Source organism: Leptonychotes weddellii, chromosome X, assembly GCF_054177405.1.
Source record: "Leptonychotes weddellii isolate Sample4059 chromosome X, ASM5417740v2, whole genome shotgun sequence".
NCBI classification, from domain to species: Eukaryota; Metazoa; Chordata; class Mammalia; order Carnivora; family Phocidae; genus Leptonychotes; species Leptonychotes weddellii.
In genome coordinates, this window is record NC_138385.1 from 49637265 (window position 1) to 49662569 (window position 25305).

The window sequence follows — 25305 nt, forward strand, 5'->3', positions numbered from 1 at the left end:
CTTTTCTCATTCCATACAAATTTTAGGATTATTTGTTCCATTTCTTTGAAAAAAGTGGATGGTATTTTGATAAGGATTGTATTAAATGTGTAGATTGCTTTAGGTAACATTGACATCTTCACAATATTTGTTCTTCCAATCCATGAGTATGGAACATTTTTCCATTTCTTTGTGTCTTCCTCAATTTCTTTCATGAGTATTTTATAGTTTTCTGAGTACAGATTCTTTGCCTCTTTGGTTAGATTTATTCTTAGGTATCTTATGGTTTGGGATGCAATTGTAAATGGGATCGACTCCTTAATTTTTCTTTCTTCTGTCTTGTTGGTGTATAGAAATGCCACTGATGTCTGTGCATTGATTTTATATCCTGCCACTTGACTGAATTCCTGTATGAGTTCTAGCAGTTTTGGGGTGGAGTCTTTTGGGTTTTCTACATAAAGTATCATATCTGCAAAGAGTGAGAGTTTGACTTCTTCTTTGCCAATTTGGATGCCTTTTATTTCTTTTTGTTGTCTGATTGCTGTGGCTAGGACTTCTAATACTATGTTGAATAGCCGTGGTGATAGGTTCCATACAAATTTTAGCAGTTTTTTCCAGTTCTGTGAAAAATACTGATGTTCTTTTGATAGGATTGCATTGAATGTGTGCGTTGTTTGGGGTAGTATATACATTTTCACAATATTTGTTCTTCCAGTTAATGTGCGAGGAATGTTTTCCATTTCTTTCGTCTTCCTTAATTTCTTTCATAAGTGTTCTCTGGTTTTCAGAGTACATATCTTTTTCCCCTATGGTTAGGTTTATTCCTAGATATCTTATCATTTTTGGTGCAAATGTAAAGGGGATCAATTCCTTGATTTATCTTTGTGCTGCTTCATTATTGATGCACAGAAATGCAAGAGACTGGGACACCAGGGTACTCAGTCATTTAAGCATCTGTTTTCGGCTCAGGTCATGATCCCAGGGTCTTGGGATCAAGTCTCACATCAGGCTCCTTGCTCAGTGGGGATCCTGTTTCTCCCTCTACCTGATGCTCCCTCTGCTTGTGGTCTCTCTCTCTTTCTCTCTCTGACAAATAAATAAATAAAATCTTCAAAAAAAGAAATGCAACAGACTTCTGTCCCTTGGTTTTATATCCTGCAACTATGCTGAATTCCTGTATCTCTTTTAGCAATTTTTTGGTGGAGTCTTTCAGGTTTTCTCTATGGAGTAACACATCATCTACAAATAGTGAAAGGTTGATTTCTTCTTTGCCAATTTGGATACTTTTTTTTTTTTTGTCTGATTGTTGAGGCTAGGACTTCCAGTACTATGTTGAACAACAGTGGTGAAAGTGAGTATCCCTGTCATCTCCCTGACCTTAGGGGAGCAGCTCTTAGTTTTTCCCCATTGAGGATGATATTAGCTGTGGGTCTTTCATATATGGCCTTATGATGTTTAGGCATACTCTCTATCCCTACTTTCTTAAGGGTTTTTATCAAGAAAAGTTTCTTTTTGATCAATGCTTTTTCTGCATCTATTGAGAGGAATGTATGGTTCTCATCCTTTCTTTTATTAATGTGGAGTATCACAATGATTGATTTCTGGATATTAAAACCCCTTGCAACACAGCAATACATCCCACTTGGTCATGGTGAATAATCTTTTCAATGTACTGTTGCATTTGATTAGCTAATATTTTGTTCAGAGTTTTTGCATCCATGTTCATCAGGGATATTGATATGTAATTCTCCTTTTTATTGGGGTCTTTCTCTGGTTTGGGAATCAAGGTAATGCTGGCCTCATAGAATGAGTTGGAAACTTTTCCTTCCATTTTTATTCTTTGGAATAATTTGAGGAGAATAGGCATTAACTCTTCTTTAAAATTTTGGTAGAATTCCCCTGGGAAGCTATTTGGCCCTTTAGTTTTACTTGTTGGGAAATTTTTGAATACTGATTCAATTTATTTTGTAGTTATCAGTCTGCTCAAGTTTTCTATTTCTTCGTGTTTTAGTTTTGGTATTTTATATGTTTGTAGGAATTTTTCTCTTCCCTCTGGTTTTCCACATTTTTGGCATATTGTTTTTCATAATATTCAGTTATAATTGTATTTCTGTGGTGTTGGTTTGTATTTCTCCTCTCTAATTTGTGACTTTATTTATTTGGTTCCTTTCTCTTCTTTTTTTTTTAAAGATTTTATTTACTTATTTGAGAGAGAGAGAGTGAATGCACAAGTAGACAGAGAGGCAGGCAGAGGGAGAGGGGAAAGTAGGCTCCCCACTTTGCAGAGACCTTGATGAGTGGCTTGATCCCAGAACCTTGGGATCATGACCTGACCTAAGGCAGATGTTCAACCGACTGAGCCCCTCAGTGCCCTATCTCTTTTCTTTTTGATAATTTTGACTAGTTTATCAATTTTATTAATGTTTTTGAAGAACCAGCTCCTGGTTTCATTGATATGTTCTGCTGTTTTTATTTGCTTCTTTCTATACCATTTATTCCTGCTCTAATCTTTATTATTTTCTTATTTTGCTGACTTTAGGCTTCATTTGTTGTTCTTCTTTTTTCTGCTTTAGGTGTAAGTTTAGGTTGTTTATCTGAGATTTTTCTTTTTTGTTGTTGTTTTTTTTTGTGTGTTGTTGTTGTTGCTATTTTTAAGTAAGCCTGTATTGCTATATACTTCTCCTTTATAACTCTTTTTTCTGCATCCCAATGGTTTTACACCATCGTGTTTTCATTTTCATTTGTTTCCAGATAGTTTTTTTTTCTCTTTGATTTCCTCGTTGACACATTCATTCTTTAGTAGCATGTTGTTTAACCTACATGTATTTGTTTTCTTTCCAAATTTTATCTTTTGGTTGCTTTCAAGTTTCATAGCACTGTGATCACAAAATACATATGGAATGATCTCAATCTTACTGTACTTGTTGAGGCCTGGTTTGTGACCTAGTATTGTGATCTATTCTGGAGAATGTCCCATGTGCATTTGAAAAGCATATGTATTCTGCTGTTTTAGAATGGAATGTTATGTATATATATGTTAAGTCCATCTGGTCCAGTGTCATTCAAAGCCATTGTTTCCTTGCTGATTTTATGCTGAGATGATTTGTCCATTGATGTAAGAGGAGTGTTAAATCCCCTACTATTATTGCATTATTATCAATGAGTTCCTTTATGTTTTTTATTAATTATTTTATATATTTGGGTGCTCCCATGTTGGGGGCATAAATATTTACAAGTGTTAGCTCTTGTTGGATTGCCCTCTTTATTATAATATAGCACCCTTCTTCATCTGCTGTTGCAGTCTTTGAAGTCTAGTTTGTCTAAGTATGGCCACTCTGGCTTTCTTTTGACATCCATTTGCATGATAAATATTTTTTCATCTCCTCAGTTTCATTCTGCAGGTCTCTTTAGATCTAAAATGAATCTCTTAGGAGCACCTGGGTGGCTCAGTCTGTTAAGCATCTCACTTCAGTTCAGGTCATGATCTCAGGGTCCTGGGATTGAGTCCTGTGTCAGACTCCATGCTCATTAGAGAGTCTGCTTGTCCTTCTCCTCTCCCTCTGCCCCTCCCCCTGCTCTCTCTCTCTCAAATAAATAAAATCCTTTAAAAATGAGGAAATAAAATTAATCTCTTGTAGATAGCATATATGTGGGACTTTTTTTTTTTAATCCAGTCTCGTACCCTATGTCTTTTGATTGGAGCATTTAGTCTATTTACATTCAGAGTAATTATTAATAGGTATGTTTCGTGCTATTTTATTACTTCTTTTGTTGTTTCTGGACATTTTCTCTGTTCCTTTCTTGTCTTTGTCACTTTTAGTCTTTCCTTTCCACTCAAAGTGCCCCCTTTAATATTTCTTGCAGAGCTGGTTTAGTGGTCACAAACTCCTTTAATTTTTGTTTGTCTGGGAAACTTTTTATCTCTCCTTCTATTCTGAATGATAGCCTTGTTAGATAGGCTATTTCTTAGCTGCTGATTTTTCCCATTCAGCACTTTGAATATATTACACTACTTTTTTCTGTCTTGCCACGTTTCTGTGGAGAGATCTGCTGCAACTGTATTGGTCTTCCCTTGTAAATTAGGGACTTGTTTTGTCTTACTGTTTGTAAGATTTTTTTCTTTATCACTGTATTTTGCAAACTTTACAATAGATCTTGGTATTGGCCTGTTTTTGTTGATTTTGATAGGAGTTCTCTGTGCCTCCTGGATTTGGGTGTCTCTTTCTTTCCCCAGATTAGGGAAGTTTTCAGCTATAATTTCAAGGCTTCTCCACCCCCCTTTTTTCTCTCTTCTTCTTCTGAGGTTCTTATGATACGAATGTTATTGTGTTTGATCAAGTCCCTGAGTTCCCTAAGTCTATTTTTGTGATTCAATGTTTTTCTTTTTTTTTTTTTGCAGATTTATCATTTTCCATAATCTTGTCTTTTTAATAATTTTTTAAAGATTTTATTTATTTACTTGTCAGAGAGAGAGAGAGATTGAATGCACAAGCAGGGGGGAGCAGCAGGCAGAGGGAGAAGCAGGCAGAAGGAAAAGTAGACTCCCCGCTGAGCAAGGATCTTGATGGGGGACTTGATCCCAGGACTCTGGGATCATGACCTGAGCTGAACACAGACACGTAACTGATTGGCCTACCCAGGCATCCTGATAATCCTTTTATATCACTTATTCATTCTTCTGTTTCTTGCATCCTTGTAGTCATTATATGCAGTTCATTTCAAATCTCAGTTGCATTTTTCATTTTGGCCTGATGGTTTTTTAGCTCTTTTATCTTTGCAGAAAGGGTCTCCCTGACGCCTTCCATGATTTTCTCAAGCCTAGGTAATATCCTTATGATTGTTCCTTTAAATTCTGGACCAGGCATATTACTTATATCTGCTTCAGTTAGATCCCTGGCTATGACCTTTTCTTGTTGTTTCATTTGGGATGAATTCCTCCATATTGGAATTTTGTCTAGGTCTCTGCCTTCTCTGTTGGAAAGTCCTTTTATATTTCCTGCTCCTGAGAGTAATGGCTTGATGAAAAAGGGGTCATATAATGTTCAGGGCCTAAAACTTAGGAAGTCTCTCTGGTGTGTGCTACATGCACTCTGTTGTTGTGTTTTGGCTGTTCTATCCCTCATGTCTGTCTTCTGCAGAGTTTCTCCTTGACTGCAATGGGAAGTGTTAGGACCTTGTCCAGAGTATGGTTAGTTTTAATAAGGTGTGCTCTGGTCTGCTTGTTAAAAGAGACCTGATGGTATTTCAAGTAACACTGAAATTTTGCAGAACTGTGTGGTCAGTAGACGTGATGTGTATGGGGTTTTGTGCTGGTTTTCTGGTGGAGAGGCCCACTGTGCTGGTCATTAGTCACACTTGCCTGAGAAAAAACAGTACCAGCAGAGTGTGAGGAGGGGTGGGAAACTCACTGTAAGCAGGTTAGGCAGGTACTGTTGGCACTTTGCTGTTTACTGAGGTTGGTTTATGCTGAGGAACAAGGGAGGGAAGTGGCACCAGCCTCCTCCTTTGTCTCTGGAGAGGGGAGTCTGTGCTTCTTATTCTCAGGGAATCACTTTCAGGGGATTGAATGATTTCCCTTCATGCATCATAAGCATTTTTCAGATTGCTGATTTCACACTGTTTCTGGGTCACTTGCTTGCCTGAAACATAGCAGCACGCATTGGTTTCTACCTTAACCAAGCCTAGTAACTTAAAATTCCAAACTTCAGGTACCTGGTGTAGCAAGGACCTATGCTGGTCCTCTGGGAATTGGTCTCACTGTCCTCAGACTGATGCAGGTTTGGCCCAGAAGGGAGTTGTGCCAGAGCACAGGGGCATGGATTTGAAGCAAAGCAGGCTAAACAGTCAGTGTCTGGGTTAGCTGTCCTCAGTATGTGTCTCTGTGCCTATGCTGAAGGGTTAGGGATTGAAATGGTGCCCACAGTTTCTTTTGTCCTTCATTGGTAATGCCACCTCTCACAGATATTCCCCCAAGAAGAAGGAGCAGTCTCTCCCTATGCATCTTAGGTGATCCTCAAATCATGCTATCTGCCCCCAGGTTACCTGCCTTCCTTCTCTCCAGGAGTAAGACAGCATCCCCAGGTCTCTATCAAAGCCAAGCCTGGGGACTTCAAAAACTCCAGTCTTTGAGCCCAGCTGGTTGCAAAAACTTTCAAAATTCAGTTCCTCTCATTTCCTCAATGTCTTTGTGGAAATGTTCTCCTTGTGCAATACCCTATGTGCTCCTCTCTCTTTCTTGCCTTTCTCTGTGACTGTAGCAGCCTTGATCCTTTTCTTACTCAAACCACTTCTTCTCACTTCTTATCTTCTACAAAGTAGGCTCTTCTCTCCCTCTAGTTGTCCGGTTTGTTCTATCAGTCCTCACGTTCATTTCTTGAGTGTTCAGAATGATTTGATAGCTATCTAGTGGTGTTCAAGGCAGGAGGCAAGCCTAGGGTCTTCCTACTACACCACCATTCTAACTCCCCTGACAATGAAATTTTAAAAATAAAGCCATATACTTTTTCCCCAGAGCTGCTGTCAGGAATTAATGAGGTGATATATGTGAAAACATTTTGTAGGCTATATAATGCAAATATTATGTGTATAGTAATATGTTTATATAATTTTAGGTGACTGGCCAATTTATATAATGAGCTAATATAAACTAAGAGAGTTTAATTGGGGATCTTTCCAAGACAAAGTATTTGCACTTTACATGTCCAGAATGTTGGAATTTAAAGTAATATTAAGGATTGCCTGGGATTACTCTCCATGTATTTAGAAGAAACTGAGGTTTAGAACTAAGTGTGTTTTCCAAGTAAATAATGAATTCATGGTATAGATAAATTTAAAACTCAGATTTCTGCATATCCCATCTATTGTAGTTTTCAAAGAAAATTATGATACTACTATGATACTACTCATAGGAAAATCAAGAACTAAAAGTATGTTGAAACATTTGAGGTCATGTATTATAGTGGTCTTCAAATCAGATTTTATTGGTGATTAATTCACTAATACCTATGGCAGACTTGTTCTGTATAAGTAAACGTGGGCTTCCTAATAAGTGGGACAAAAGTGGTGCGTCCAGACACCTCCCACTGACTTCTACAAGCATATTACATGCATTTATCTAAAATCCTTATGAGTATATGTTTCTGTTTCACATTGAAAAAGTACTTATTGCTTTTAAAAATTAGAGGTTTTTGGTTTTTTGGCGGGTTGTTTTTACAGATTCTAGAAGGCTTAATTAATGAAATTTTAAGTAAACCAAAAAAATTATTAGGAGAAAAAGACTGATAGATATGAATCCCTGCTTCATATTTCCAATGAAATAGAGCTAAAAGAGTCATGAAAACTTATAATAAGATTTTTCCTCTGCTAGTGTAAAGTTTACCATGGTTAAAAAACTCAACATGCCAGAAGTTTATCAAAGATGTACAGAAAGTTTTTTCTCAGTAGTTCTGTGCTTTGTGGTTAAAATGGGCATACTGTATAATGGTTACTAGTTTTTCTTTGGTGTAAGAGACACAAGTTTAAATTCCTGCTCTGCTACTTACTAGCTGTATAACCTTTGGACCAGTTTTTAACCTCTCTAAGAAAATATTTCCTTGTCAAACCATGTTTTATACTACTACTTACTTTACAGGATTGTTATGAGTATTAAATTATATGATAATCCATTTAAGCACTTAATACAACACCTGTATAAAGTAAGAATTCAATAAATGGGAACTGTTAATATGATCTGTGTTTGTGGCTGAAGTAACACACAATAAAGCCTGAAAGTATAAGTAATAGAAAATCCCTCCCAGTCAATAAGTAATGCAACAATTTAGCTCTGCTAGATGGATAGAGTTTATAGATTATTTAACAGTTATTCTCCTTGGTTTTCACTTTAATTTTCACATGGAACTGCATTTAGCTTTTTCCCTTTATCTATAATATCTAAACAATTAAAATAAATTTTATACCCCATATGAGTGACTCATTTTTTAATACATACAATTTTCCAGTCCCATGGGAAACTTATGTAATGTAATGCTTGAAGCTGTCAATTAGACAGTTCTGAGTGTTAAAAAGACCTTTCTTACATTATGGTTTTATCTGTCCTTATGTATGTATGTATTTATTTATTTTTGCTTTCCCTTTTTTAGATATCACCATTGGTACTAGGTAAATAATCCTTTAAGACCTTGTTAAATTGAGATCACTTCTTGGTTGCAGACCAAACTAGTTCTATATATTTTATACACAATAACTTTTCACATATTTGGAGAGGGCTCTCATGTCTTCCAGTGAACTATTTTTTTCTCAAGATATATAAACAAAGGTAATTTAAACATTTATCATATGACAATCTGTCTAATTTCATTACTATCCTCACCAGTATGAGTAAAAAACCTATGATTCCTTGTTAGAAAATCAATATTCTAGGTATTGTTTGACCTCAGAAAGTAGAACAGGAATATCATTTCCCTTATTTCAAATATTGTACTTCTGTTAATGCTGTATAATATCACATTGACTTTTTTTGGCTGTCATATATATATATATATATATATATTTTAAGTAACACACTCAGCTCATTGTCAGTGAAAAGTAATTGAATCTTTATTATGTAGGCTGTGGGAAAGGCTTCCTTAGGCATTACATAGACACATTCCCCTTTTCAAGTGTAGAAATATTTCTTTCTTTCTTCCCATCATTTTTTTTTTTTGATGCTGATGACAACAACTACATATTCTGTTTCAAGATGTGCCACTGGGAATAATGTCAGCAAAATTGCAAACTAACTTTCTCCAAGCTCTTATTTTCCCACAGATACTTTTAAAAAGTTAGAAACTATCTGATCCACTATATCAATGCTCTGGAAAACATTCAAAAACTTAAAGCAACCAAGTAAACACCCAATTTTAAAAATATCAATTTTGAACATGTTAGTAAAATTTTTTGGTGTTTTTATTTCCCTTTGGTTCACCCCACCTTCTTTGTGTTGTGGCCAGTCTTAGTCTTGAAGTAGAAACTGCCTGTTTCCCAATTACTTGTCTCAATCCAGAGGAAACTGAACAGACCTAATTTGCAAATTATTGTGTAAACATTTTCTAATCGAACTGGGGGCTTCCAGAAGTCATGATGAAAGGTGCACATCTCTGTTTTGTTTGATGTAGATCTCATGGAGAAAAAGCAGTGAGCACTTATTGTGAAAGCTTCAAGATGGACTTAAAACCCATAGACATTTGGAACAAGAGATTATGGGTCTCTTCAGACATAACAATAGATGATCTAAGAAAGGGAGAAGAATCTGGGATGAAAATCTTTGGTAAAAGTGTTGAAGTGTTCAAGCACAGAGAAAATCAGTAAAACCTGGGAATGGTCATTTTTTTCTACTTTCCCTGTTTAAAATTTTTGTGGTTTTGTTTGTTTTCAGTTCTTTGCATTCAAGGAAATTTCTGAACATGAAGTGAAGGAAGGGAAACACCAGTAATAAATGGCAAGGAATAATCTTTGCAAAAACAGTTTGGAAAAATACAAAAACAATGTTCAACAACTAAAAAAACAGCAAACACTGTGGGAAGGAGGAAAATCTGATTTCTAGAGTTACAGCATCATACAGGTTAAAAACAAAATTTTCCATAAAAAATCATAAAGTAGATGAAAAAAATGAAAACATGACCCATTCAAAGGAATAGAATAAATATACTATTGTTTTTGAATAAGACCAGACATCAGACATATCACACAATGACTTTAAAACAGCTATGTTAAATATACTCAAACTGTTAAAGGAGAACATAGGCAAATAGCTAAAGAAAATCAGGAAAATGACATGAGAAAAAAATGAGAATGTCAACAAAGAAGTAGAAATTATACAAAGAAATAAAATAGAAATTTTGGAAATAAAAAGTATAATAACTAAAATATAGAATTCACCTGAAGAATTCAACAGCAAATTTTAGTAGACAAAAGGAATAATTGGAGAAATTGAAGGTAGGGAAATTGAAATTAGTATATGGAGCAAGAAGAAAAAAAGAAGGGGGAAAAGTAAACAGAATCTAAAAGACTTGTGGTAAACCCTCAAGTGGAGCAATATATGCATTATGGGAGTCCCATAAGGGGAAGACAGAAAATAAAGCAGAGAGGTTATTTGAAGAAATAATGCCAAAAAAATGCCAATTTAATAAAAAAATTAATCTACAAAGTCCAAAGTTCAACAAACTCCAAGTAGGATAATCCCAAAAAGGACTGAGACACATAATACTCAAACTGTTGAGTGCCAAAGACAGAGAGGATCTTGTGAGAAGGAAGAGAAAAGTGAATCATCACATTTAAAAGATTCTTCATAGGATTATCAGCTAATTTCTCATTCAAACTTTGGGAACCAAAAAGCAGTGGGATGGCATATTTAAAGTAACTGAATACAATCTGTCAACCAAAAATTCTACATCTGACAAAACTGACCTTTAAAAATGAGGGGAAAATTGAGACCCCTGGGTGGCTCAGTCAGTTAAGCATCTGTCTTCAGCTCTGGTCATGATCTCAGGGTCCTGGGATCAAGTCCCACATTGGGCTCCCTGCTCAGCAAGGAGCATGATTCTCCCTCTGCCTGCCACTCCCCCTGCTTGCGTGCTTTCTCTCTCTCTCTGATAAATAAATAAATAAAATCTTTTTAAAAAATGAGGGAAAAATTAAAACATCCCCAGGAGAAAAATGAAAACCCAAAAGAGTTATTACCACTAGACCTGTCTTATAAGAAATGGTAAATGGAGTCTTTTGGGTTCAAATAAACTGATGCATGACAATAATTTGAAGACATATGAATAAATAAATAACTTTCATAAAGATAAATACATGGGCAAATATAAAAACCAGAATTAATGTAATTTTATTTTATTATTTTTTGAATTAGTGTAATTTTAGTTTGCAACTTTACTTTTTATATTTTGCATAATTTAAAAGACAAATGTTTAAACATAATTATAAATCTGTTATAAGTAACACAATGTAATAACAAATACATTGTGACAACAATGATATACAAGTGGATGAAGCTCTACAGGAGTTGCTTTGTATGAAATTACAGTTTAAGTTATTATCAATTCAACTTATATTGTTATAACTTTAAGATGTTATATGTAATCCCAATGGTAATCAAAAAGATAATAACTATAAAATATACACAAAGGAAATGAAAAGGAAACAAAGTACATCACTATAAAAGTCAACTAAACACAAAAGTAGGCAGTAAGAGAAAATGAGAGGGGAAAATGTATAAGACATACAGGAAACATATGGTCCTTTGTTATCAGGAACTACATTAAGTGTAAGTAGATTAAACTCTCTAAAAGACAGAAGTTGGTAGAATGGATGAAAACACATGATCTAACACTATGCTGTCTATAAGAGACCCACTTTAGATCTAAAGGAACAAATACCTTGAAAGTGTACAGAAAAAGGCATTCATTCAAATAGGAATCAAATGAGAGGTGAGATAACTATGTTAATATCAAACAAAGTAGACTTACTTCAAAACTATAACAAGAGACAAGGTAAAATATCATTATTGATAAGAAGGTCAATTCATCAAGAAGATATAATAACTGAAAGCACATACGCATCAAACAAAAGGACTCCAAAATATATGATGCAAACACTGACAAAATTGATGACAAACATAGAAAGTTTTTCAATAATATTTGGAAACTTCAATATTTCACTTTCAATTTTTGGTAGAACACCCACAGAGAAGATAAACAGTAAAATAGAAGATATGAAGCATCACTATAAATCATTTATATCTAGTAGATATAGAACATGACATGCAAGGACAGCAAAATGTAAATTTTCCTCAAGTGCATGTGAAATATTCTCCAGGATTCATCCTATATAGGCCACAAAATTAGTTTTCGTAAAATTTTTAAAATATTGGAAGCATGATTTTTTATCATAATGTATTAAAACTAGAAAACAAAATAAGGCAAACTGAAATATTTACAAATATGTGGAAATTAAAGAACATAATATTAAACAACCACTGGGTCAATGAAAAAAATCATAAGAGAAATTAAAAAATATCTGGAGATAAATGAACAAAAATGAACATACCAAAATTTATGAGATGCAGTTAAAACAGAGCTAAGAAGGAAATTTATAGCAGAAAATACATACTTTGAAAAAGAAGAAAGATATCAGATCAAAAACCTATTGCTACACCTTAAAGGAACTAGAAGAGATTTGGGCAAAATCCCAAGCAAGAGGACAGAAGAAATTAATTAAACTGAAAGTGGAGATAAACAAATTACAAGAACATTTAAAAAAGGGAAAAACAAGAAAATCAATGTAGATAAATGTTGGATCTTAGAAAAGATGAAAAAAATCAATAAAACTTAGGCTTCCAGGAAAGATGGTGCAGTAGGAGGACCCTAGGCTCACCTTGTCCCAGGGATCCAACTAGATAACAGTCACATCAGTGTAAATAACCCTGAAAATGACCCAAAGCCTGGCAGAACAAACTCCACAACTAAAAGTAGAGAAGAGGCCACATCGAGGAGGGTAAGAAGGGCAGAGATGCAGTCAGGAACTAAAAGGACTCATGGGACTGTCTGTGGGAGAGAGGAAACCCAAGAACATGAAGAAATGAGAAACAGACCCCCACATCAGGGAGCTTGCCCAGGGAAAACGAATCCCCATAATATTTGGCTTTGAAAAACAGAGAGGCCAAATTTCATGAGGTCTCACAACCAGCAGGACTTAAAATCTGGAACTAAAAAACAACAACAACAACAACAAAAAACAGTGGGTTCAGCTCTGAGAGAGCAGGTGGTGTGGTCAAGAAGAAACTAAGTTCTTGCCCTTAAAGAGACAGCACAACATACAGCCTTTGGACATATAGTATAGAATTAGCAGTTTGAAAGGGTGGTGGAGCATACAGGAGGGAGAGTTATTTACAAATTTCAGATAATGTCCTGGAGGGACAGAAATCACTAGGGAACTCCTTCAAGAACAAAGGAACTGGCAAACGCCATTTCCTTCACCCTCGCCCCAACATAAACACACAGCCACCTGAAAGAAACTTGCTAGCATTGCCACCCCACCCCTACACTCTGCTTTTTCCAATCCACCCATTCAGACACCCTATTTAAGTCCAGGCACTGCAGAACCTCTCCTGCACAGAAATGGTACTACACAAAGTTTGCTAGCACCACCACCTTACCACAACACCCACTGTACTGTGCTTACAGGGATCTACCCCTCTGGACAGCACTTCAGTCCCAGCATGGCAGGGTCCCTCCCACAGACGAATGGTGGTACATAGAACTTGCTAGCAATTCCATGCTGCCTTCCCCACCCCCCCGCCATGCTGTGCTTTGGTAGATCTGCCTTTTTCAATATATTCTTGGCCAGTGCCCCTTCAGGGTGGTGTCAAAGTCGGGCAGTGTGCAAGCAGCTGCTACAGTGGCCAGCACCACTCCAAAGTGACTCTTGCTCAGAGAAATGGAAAGGTAACCACACACAGCAGTGAGATGGAGGTTCCAGCAATAGGTTGGAGGAAGAAAACTAGTCTGACTGCAGCCCCACCCACCAGTGAAAGCTTCTGAAAAATCAAAGTAGGGAAAGTGTCCTGCATTTCGGTGTTACTGGATCATTGACAAATGCCTGGTTTGACTCAATTCAAGTCAAAGTGTCCACAGGCTGGCCTGCTAATATCACAGGGACCAAACACTACCCAAAACAGTCAAAGAGAGCCATTGCAGATGACTGGACTGAAGGAAAAGTGGCTCAAACATAACAGCAGGGCATGCACATCACACATTGAAGATATTTCTGAAGTGTCAGGTTCTGGTGAACAGGGGAAACTGCAAGACAGGGTACTACAGGATCTCTTCTTCATAAGGCCATTACTTTCAAGTGCAAAACACATAGCTATCATTCCTAACACATAGAAACAGACACAGAGAGTGAGAAAAAAAATGAGGAGACTGAGGAATATAACCCAAATGAAAGAACAGGACAAAATCACAGAAAGAGACCTAAGTGAAATGAACATAAGTAACATGCTGATAGAGAATTTCAAGTAATGAACATAAAAGTACTCACTGGACTAGAGAGAGGAGTGGAAGACATCAGTGAGAACCTTAACATTGAGATAGAAGAAAAAACAATCAGAGATGAAGAATACAATAAATGAAATTAATAATACACTAGATAAAAAAATAGTAGACTAGTTAAAACAAAAGAATGAATCAGTGACCTGGGGGACAGAGTAGTGGAAAGTAATCAAGCTGAGCAGGTGAGATTAAAAAAAAAAATGCAAAATGAGAATAGACTTAGGGAACTCAGTAACACCATCAAGTGTAATAACATTAACATTACAGGATTCCCAGAAGGAGAACAGAAAGAAAAGGGGGCAGAAAAATTATTTGAAGAAATAATAGCTGCAAACTTCCCAAATCTGGGCAAGGAAATAGAAATCCAGATCCAGGAGGTACAGAGAACCTTCAACAGAATCAACCCAAAGAGGTCCACAACAAGACACATAGTAATTAAAATGGCAAAAAGTAGCAATAAAGAAAGAATTTTAAAAGCAGCAAGAGAAAAGAAAGCAGTTACATGCTAGGGAAACTCCATAAGGATAACACGATTTTTCAACAGAAACTTCAGAGGCCTGAAGGACGTGGCATGATATATTCAAAGTGCTGAAAGGGAGAAATCTGCAGCCAAGAATATTCTATCTAGAAAGGCTATCATTCAGAATAGGAGAGATAAAGAGTTTCCCAGACAAACAAAAGTTAAAAGAGTTCATGATAACTAAACTACCCTACAAGAAATGTAAAAGGGTAATCTTTGAGTGGAAAGGAAAGACCATAAGCAAGAGTAAGGAAAGTAGAAATCACAAAAGCAGGAGTGCCTGGGTAGATCAGTCAGTTAACCATTGCCCTTGGCTCAGGTTATAATCCCAGGATCCTGGGATCAGGTTTCCTGCTCAGTAGGGAGTCTGCTTCTCCATCTCCTTCTGCCCCTCCCCCTGCTTGTGCTCTCTCTCTTGTGCATACATTCTCTCTCTCAAATAAATAAGTAAAAATTTTTTAAAGCAGTAAAAAATAAGTATATCTGAGAAAAGCAGTTAAGGAACTCACAAAATAAAAGAATGCAAAGTATGACACCATAAACCTAAAATGTGGTGAAGAGAGGAGCAAAGCATGTGTTCAAACTTAAGCAGCCATCCACTTAATATGCAGAAGATGTTATATGCAAACTGAATGTTAATGAAAAATCAAAAACCAGTAATAGATATGCAAAGAACAAAGAGAAAGGAATCCAAGCATATCATGTAAGTAAGCCAACTAATCATGAGAGAAGAGAGCAAGAGAAGAAAGGAATGGAGAAAAACTACAAAAAAAACCCCATATAACAAGTAACAAAATGACAATAAATACATACTTATCAATAATTGTTTCAAATGTAAATGGAGCCATCTATATGCTGCCTACAAGAGACTCATTTTAGACCTAAAGACACCTGCAGATTGAAAATGAAGGGATGGAAAAACATTTATCATGCAAATGGATGTGAAAAGAAAGCCAAGATAGTAATACTTATGTGGGACAAAATAGACTTTAAAATATAGGCTGTAAAAGGAGATAAAAAAGGATACTATGTAATCATTAAGGGAACAATCCAAGAAGAAGATGTATAATAGTAAATATTTATGCATCCAACATGGGAACACCCAAATACTTAAATCAGTTAATAACAAACATACAAGAAGTAATCAACAGTAATCAAGGAGAGCCTGGGTGGCTCAGTTTCTTAAGCATCCAACTCCCGATTTCAGCTCAGGTCACGATCTCAGGGTCATGGGATCAGCCCCACATTGGGCTCTGTGCTCAGCAAGGAGTCTGGTTGGGATTCTCTCTCTCCCTCTCCATCTTCCCCTCTTAGCCCCACCCCACTCTCTCATTATCTTTCTCTCTAAAATAAATAAATCTTTTTAAAATAGTAATAAAATAATGGTAGGGGACATTAGGACCTCACTTAACTTGATGGACAGATCATCCAAACAGAAAATCAACAAGGTAACAGTGGCTTTGAATAACATACTGGAACAATGGATTTAACAGATATTTTCAGAACATTCCATCCTAAAACAGCAGAATACCATTATTTCCAAGTGCATATGTAACTTTGTTCTTAATAGATAACATATTAGGCCATAAAACAAAGCTTAACAAATTCAAAAAGACTGAAGTTGTTCCATGCATCTTTTCTAACCAAACTGTTATGAAACTAAAAATTAACCACAAGAAAAAATCTGGAAAGAGCAAACACATGGAAGTTAAATAACATGCTACTGAACATTGAATGGGTCAACAAATAAATCAAAGAGGAAATTTAAAAAAATACATGGAGACAATAAAAATGAATGTCCCAATGACCCAAATTTTGGGGTGCCTTAAATCTATTCTAAGAGGAAAGATTAGAGTAATAAAGGCCTACCTCAAGAAGCAAGGGAAATCTCAAACAACCTAAAATTAAAGCAGAAATAAATAGAAACTAAAACACAAAAACAAAAAGAATAGAACAGATCAGTAAAACAAGGAGCTGGTTCATTGAAAAGATCAACAAAATTGTTAAACCTTTAGTGAGATTCATCAAAGGGAGAGAGAGAAAGAGAGAGAGAACTCAAATAATTAAAGTCAGAAATGAAAGAGGAGAAATAACAACTGACATGACAGAAATACAAAGGATTATAAGAAAATATTATGAAAAATTATATGCCAACAAATTGGATAACCTAGAAGAAATAGACAAATTCCTAGAAACATATAGCCTCCCAAAATGGAAGAAATAAAAAATGTGAACAAACTGATTACCAGCAATGAAATTAAATCAGTAATCAAAAAGTAACAACAAAAAATAATCCAGCACCAGATGGCTTCACAGGTGAATTCTAGCAAACATTTACAGGAGAGTTAATACCTATTCTTCTCAAACTACTCCAAAAATGGAAAAGAAAGATTCCAAATTCATTCTATGAGGCTAACATTACCCTGTTGCCAAAACTATGTAAAGACACTAATGAAAAAAAAAATTAAATGTCAACATCTCCAATGAACATAGATGTAGCAATCCTCAATAAAATTTTAGCAAACCGAATCCAACAAGATACTTAAAAAATATTCACCACAATCACGTGGTATTTATTCCCTGGATGTAAGGGTGGCTCAGTATTCACAAATCAATTAACGTGATACATCACACTGATAAGAGAAAGGATAAAAACAATATGATCATTTCAATAGATACAGAAAAAGCATTTGATGAAGTATGGCACTTATCCATGATAAAAAAAAAAAAACCCTCAACAAAGTAGGTTTAGAGGGAAAATACCTCAACATAATAAAGTTCATAAATGAAAACCCAGAGCTAACATCATACTCAATGGTGAAAAACTGAAAGTTTCACCCTAAGATCAGGAACAAGGCAAGAATATCCACTCTATCCACTTTTATTCAACATAATACTGGAAGTCCTCACCACAGCAATCAGACAACAACAACAGGAATCCACATTGGTAAGGAAGAAGTAAAGCTTTCACCATTTGCAATTGATGTAATGCTATATATAGAAAATCCTAAAAACCACCAAAAAAACTACTAAAACTGATAAATGAATTCAGTATGGTTATAGGATACAAAACCAATGTGCAGTATTCACTGAATTTCTATACACTAATAATGAAGCAACAGAAAGAGAAATTAAGAAATTCCATTTACAATTGCACCAAAAATATTAAAAATAGGTAAGAATAAACTTAACCAAGGAGGTAAAAGACCTGTACTCTATAAAGCATTGATTTCAAAAATTGAAGACAACTGAAAAAAAAAAAGGAACAAATATTCCCTGTTCATGGATTGAAAGAACAAATTTTGTTATAATGTCCATACTATCCAAAGTAATTGACAGATTTAATGCAATCCATACCAAAATACCAAGAGTATTTTTCACAGAACTAGAAAAAATGATCCTAATATTTCTATGGAATCACAAAAGATCCCAATAACCAAAGTAACCTTGAAAAAGGCGAGCAAAACTGGAAATATCACAATTCCAGACTTAAAGTTACATTACGAAGCTGTAGTATTCAAAATAGTATGGTAGCAACACAAAAATAGACACATAGATCAATGAAAAGGATAGAAAGCCCAGAAATAGACCTACAATAATATTGACTCAATTTATATCTGACAAAAGAGGCAAGAACATGCAATGGGAAAAAGAAAGTCTATTCAACAAATGTATTGGGAAAAGTGAACAGTTACATGCAAATAAATGAAACTGGACCAGTTACTTACATCATACACAAAATAAATTCAAAATGGATTAAAGACCTAAATGAGAGAACTGAAGCCATAAGAATCCTAGAAGAGAGCATCAGCAGTAATTTCTCTGACATGTGCCATAACAGTATTTTTCTAGACATCTCCTGAAGCCAGGAAAATAAAAGCAGAGATTAAACTATTGGGAGAACAACAAAATACAAAGCTCTGCAAAACAAAGGAAGCAATCAACAAAACTGAAAGACAACCTATGGAATGGGAGAAAACATGTGCAAATGACATACCCAATAACAGGTCAGTACCTAAAATATATTTTAAAAAACTTAAAAAATTCAACACACTAAAAAACAAATAAGCCAATTAAAAAATGGGCAGAGGACATGAACAGACATTTCCCCAAAGAAGACATCCAGATGGATAACAGACACATGAATGGATGCTCAACATCACTCATCATCAGGTAAATGTAAATCAAAACCACAATGAGATATCACTTCACATCTGTCAGAATGGCTAAAATAAGAAATGGTTAGAACATGGAGAATAAGGAACCCTCTTATACTGTTGTTGGTGAAACAACAAACTGGTGCAGCCACTCTGGAAGACAGTATGGAGGTTCCTCAAAAAATTAAAAAATAGAACTACCCTATGATCCAGTAATCACACTTCTATTTACCCCAAGAAGTATAAAAACACTAATTGGAAGGGATACATGTACTCTTATGTTTATTGCAGCACTATTTACAATAACCAAATCATGGAAGCAGCCAAAATTTCCACTGATAGATGAATGGATAAAGAAGAAGTATTATGTGGCCATAAAAATAATGAAATCTTGCTATTTACAACAACATGAATGAGGCTAGAGAGTATAATCCTAAGTGAAATAAGAGTCAGAGAAAGACAGCATATGATTACACTCATATGTGGAATTTAAGAAATAAAACAAGCAAGCAACAAATGAGCAAAGCAAAAAGAAAAGAGAGAAAGCCACAAACCACGAGACAGACTCAATTTTGGAGAACAAATTGATGGTTACCAGAGGGGAGGTGGGTGGGATGCTGGAAGATATAGATGATGGGGATTAAAGAGTGTACTTATTGTGATGACCACTGGGTGATGTATGAAATAGTTGAATCACTATTTTTTTTATAAATTCTTTTTTTTTTTAAGATTTTTATTTATTTGACAGAGAGAGACACAGCAAGAGAGGGAACACAAGCAGGGGGAGTGGGAGAGGGAGAAGCAGGCTTCCCACCGAGTAAGGAACCTGATGCAGGGCTCAATCCCAGGAGCCTGGGATCATGATCTGAGCCCAAGGCAGATGCTTAATGACTGAGCCACCTAGGCGCCCCACTATATTTTATACCTGACATAATATAACACCATATTTTAACTATATTGCAACTGAAATAAAATAAAACAATTTAAAAAAAGAATTATATAAATATGAGCTATTGTATGCCTATAAATAAGATAAGCTACACTAAATGGAAAAAGTCCTAGAAACAAGCTACCAGGACTGAATCATGAAGAAATAGAGAAGTTAAATAGACATAAACAGTAAGTATATTAAAACAGCAATAAAAAAAATGCTCAACAAAGATTTGTCCTGGACCTGACAGCTTCACTGGTGAATTCTACCAAATATTTAAGAAGAATTAACATCATTCTCAAATTCTTCCAAAAAAATTAAAGGGAGAGAATATCTCCTAATTCAGTCTATGAATTCAGCATTACCTTGATAGCAAGGCCAGACAAAGACGCAGCAAGGAAAGCAAACCAGTATCCCTAATCAATATTAATGGTAAATTCCTCAACAAAATACTAGCAAACTGAATTCACCGACATATTAAAAGGATTATACACCATGGTCGAGTGGAGTTTATTCACAAAATGCAAGGACTGTTGAATATATAAAAATAAATGTAATATGCCACATTAAAAGGATGAAGGGAAAAAAAAATCACATGATCACCTAAATAGTTGCAGAAAGAATATTTGACAAAATTTAACACCATTTATGGTTAAAGATATTAAATTAGAATTGGAGGTATGTTTGCTGAGACCAATGTTACAAAATACTACAAACTAGGTTGCTTTACAGCAGTAATTAATTTTCCCACAGTTATGAAGCCTAGAAATATAGAAGCAAGGTGTCATCAGGGTTGGTTATTTCTGGGAGCTTTGAGGGAGAATCTGTTCTATAATTCTTCCCTAGCTCCTGGTGTTTTGGTGGCATTTTTGTCATTCCTTGAGTTGTAGAAGCATGAATACATTCTCTGTCTTCATCTTCTCATAGCATTCTCCCTGTGTTTGCTTATCTGTCTCCAAATTTTTCATTTTTTTATCACTGCTGCTAAACATATTGGATATGAGCCCAACAATAATAAATTCATTTTAATTTGATTAATTTTATACAGAGCCTATCTACAAATAGAATAGCTTTCTGAGACAGTGGGAGTTATGACCTCAAAAGACAAATTTTTGGAAGACATATTTCAATCCATAAGTGAAAGCAACTTCCTTAAAATTATAAACCCATGGCTAACATCATTATCAGTGGTGAAAGATGAAAACTTTGCCTCTAAAACCAGTAACAAACCAAGGGTGCCTAGTTCCATCACTTCTAGCCACAAAGTATTGGATGTTCTACCCAGACAAATTAGTCAATAAAAAGAAAAATTATACAAATTTGAAAAAAAAGGATGTAAAATTAGATATGTTCACAAATGACATGAGATTAATAAAACCCTAAAGATCCCACCATAAAACTGCCAAAGTTAAAGACAAATTTAGCAAAAAGACAACCCACAAAATCAACACTTAAAAATCAACTGCATTTCTAAACTTAAAATGAACAATGCAAAATGGAAATTAAGAAACAGTTCCATTTACAATAAACTCAAAAGAATAAAATAGCTTAGGAATAAACCAAGGAGACAAGAACTTGTACACTGGAAAGTACAAAACATCACTGAAAGAAATAAAAGAAGACTAATAGAAAGGCATTCCTTGATCATGGATTGGAAGACTTGATATTGTTGTGATGACAAGACTACCCGAAGTGATCTAGATGTTTACTGCAATCTCTATCAAAATCCCAATGGTATTTTATGCAGAAATTAAAAAAAAATCATCCAAAAATTCGTATGGACTTCAAGGGACCCCAAATAACCAAATTTGAAAAAGAAAGTCAAAGCATGGGGCACCTGGGTGACTCGGTAAGTTAAGCCTCCGCCTTCGGCTCAGGTCATGATCCCAGGGTCCTGGGATCAAGCCCCATTTTGGGCTCCCTGCTCAGTGGGGAGCCTGATTCTCCCTTTCCCTATGTTGCTCCCCCTGCTTGTGCTCTTTCTCTCTCTGTCAAATAAAAACTTTTTAAAAAAGAAAATAAAAGCATAAAGACTCCCAATTCCTGAACTCAAAACTTACTACAGTCCACAGTAACCAAAACTGTGTTGCACAGGAATAAGGACAGACATATAGATTGAAGAAATAGAATAGGAGATTAAAAAAAAGAACTCTAACATATATGTTTTTAATCAAGAAAGTGAAAAGGCAACCTACTGAATAAAATCAAATACTTACAAATCATGCATCTGATGAGAAGTAAATATTCATAATATAAAGAAGACACTGAATTAGGATCCTCCAGAAAAATAGAATGTATATATTTATATATATATAAAATATTAAAAATAAGACTATATGTAATAACATATATAATAACATAACTATATATATTATATATATAGTACATTGGATATAAGTGTATGTGTATACATACACTTATATATACACATATACACTTAAAAGTGTATACAAGTGTACATATATATGTAATCTTATTTTTTTATATATGACTTATTTAGAAATTGGCACACATGGGGCACCTGGGTGGCTCAGTTGGTTAAGCATGGGACTCCTGATTTCAGTCCAGGTCATAATCTCAGGGTTATGGGATCAAGCACTACGTGGGCTCTGCACTCAGCAAGGAGTGTGTTTGTCTTTCTCCCTCTGTTCCTTCCCCACTCCCTCACATGCTGTCTCTCTCAAAAAAATAAATAAAATATTAAAAAAAAGAAATAGGTACACATTATTATGAAGGTCAAGAAGTCCCATGATCTGACATCTGTAAGCTGGAGAACCAAGAAAGCCAGTGGTGTATTTTAACTTGAATCTGAAGGCTTGAAAACTGTGGAAGCCAGTGATATACCCCTCCAAGTCCAAAAGCCTGAGAATGAGGGTACTGATAGGATAAGCCCTAGTCTATGTCCAAAGGTTGAGAACTAGTAGTGCTGATGATGTCCAAGGGCAAAAGATGGATGTCTCAGCTCAAGCAAAGAGAACAAATTTGCCCTTTTTCTGCCTTTCTGTTCTATTCAGGCCCTCAGTAGATCAGATGATGCCTACTGGCAGTGGTACAGGTAATCTTTAGTCTACCATTTCAAGCACACATTGGTTCCATAAACATCCTCACAGACACTCCTAGAAATAATGTTTTACCAGATATCTTGTTATCCCATAGCTCAATCAAGTTGACACATAAAATTACTCATCACAAGTCCACCCATTGTCATCTTGCACCCACATAGTCCAATGTTGCTGGAAAAACTGGAGAGTTACATTAAAAAAGAATGAAACTGGACCACATTTTTACAACATAGACAACAATAACTTCAAAGTGAATTAAAGACCTAAATGTGAAACCTGAAACCATAAAAAGATACCAGAAGAGAACACAAGCAGTTATTTCTTTGACATCAGCTGCAACAGCATTTTTCTAGATACGTCTCTTCAAGCAAGGGAAACAAAAGCAAAAGTAAACTATTGGGACTACATCAAAATAAAAAGCTTTTGTACTGTGAAAAAAGAACATCAACAAAAGAAAAAGGCAACCTAGTGAATGGGAGATTATACTTGCAAATCATGTATCTGATAAGGTGTTAGTATCCAAAATATATAAATAACATATACCACTTAACATCAAAAGAATAAACAATCTAATTAAAAAATGGACAGAGGATCTCAATAGACATTTTTCTGAAGAACACATTCAGGTGGCCAAATGATACATGAAAAGATGGTCGGCATCACTAATCATCAGGTAAATGTAAATCAAAACCACAATGAGATATTATTTTACATCTGTCAGAATGGCTAAAATCAAAGAGACAAGAAATAAGTGTTGGCAAAGATGTGAAGACAAAAGAATCTTAGTGCACTGTTGGTGAGAATGTAAATTGGAGACAGCCACTGTGGATAACAGTATGAAAGTTCCTCAAAAAAAAAAAAAAAAGAAATATCGTATCATTCAATAACTCCATTACTGGGTATTTACACAAAGAAAACAAAAACACTAATTCAAAAATATACATGTACCCCTATGTTTATTGCAGCATTATTTACAAGAGCCCAGATATGGAAGTAACCTAAGTGTCCACTGATAGACAAACAGATAAAAAAAAGTGTGAGATACACACACATGGTGGAATATTACACAACCACAGAACAGATGAGATATTGCCATTTGCAAGAACATAGATGGACCTAGGAGGTGTTATACTAAGTGAAATAAGTGTGGCCATGAAAGACAAAAACTAGGGGACCCTAGGAGGTTCAGTTGGTTAAGTGTCTGCCTTCGGCTCAGGTCATGATTGAGCCCCACGTTGAGCCCCACTCAGCTCCCCGCTGAGCAGGGAGCCTGCTTCTCCCTTTCCCTCTGCTGCTCCCCGTGCTTGTACTCTCTCTCTCTGTCAAATAAACAATAAAATCTTAAAAAAAAAAAAGAAAGACAAAAACTATATGGTTTCCCTTACACATGATCTTAAAAAAAAAAAAGAATAAAAAACAAAAAGCAGGGCGCCTGGGTGGTTCAGTTGGTTCAGCGACTGCCTTCGGCTCAGGTCATGATCCTGGAGTCCCGGGATCGAGTCCCACATCAGACTCCCTGCTCGGCAGGGAGTCTGCTTCTCCCTCTGACCCTCCTCCCTCTCATGCTCTCTGTCTCTCATTCTCTCTCTAGCAAATTAAAACAAAACAAAACAAAACAAAAAACAAAAAGCAGAAGCAGCCTTATAAATACAGAGAACACACTGATGTTTGCCAGAGAGAAGGGATGGGGGATGGGCAAAATGGATGAGGTGGAGTGTGATATACAAGCTTCCAGGTATGGAATAAGTAATCATGAGAATAAAAGTTACACCATGAGGAATATAATCAATGATATTGTCATAGCATTGTATGGTGACAGATGGTAGGTAGCTTGTATGTTAGGAGCGTCTTTAGCAACTTTCAAAATTGTCTTTTTCTTTGATTTTGACTTAGGTTATGTGTCTGGGTGAAGTCTTTATGTTGAACTCTTTGGGGAATTTTGAGCTTCATGTACTGGGACGTTCATATTTCTCCTCATATTTGGAAAGTATTCTGCCCTTATGTCTTTCAGTAAAATTTCTGCATCTGTCTCTCTCTCTTCTACTTCTGGGATTCCCATAATGTTTATATTAATTCTTGTTTTCTAATATTCCGTAAATCCCATAGTCTTTCTTTGCTTTCTAATTTTTCTTTTTTTCCCTCTGATTGTTTATTTTCAGATAACTTGTCATTTACTTCATAGATTCTCTTTTCTGCTTGATCAAGTCTGATGTTGACATTCTCTAGTGTGTGTGTGTATATGTGTGTGTGTGTGTTTTAGTTGTGACTTTAGTTTTTTTAGAGCACTTGAAGTTCAAGGCAAAATTGATAGTGAGGGACAGATTTCCCATATGTTCCCTGCCCCCCACATGCATAGCCTCCCTATTATCAACATCCCCCATCAAAATGGTACATTTGTTACAATTGATGAGCATATGTTGACACACTATAAACACCCCAAATCCACAGATTACATTACAGTTCACTCTTGGTGTTGTACATTCTAAGTGTTTGGACAAATGTATAATACTATATATCCATTATTATGATATTAAACAGTGTATTTACACTTCCTTAAAAATCTTCT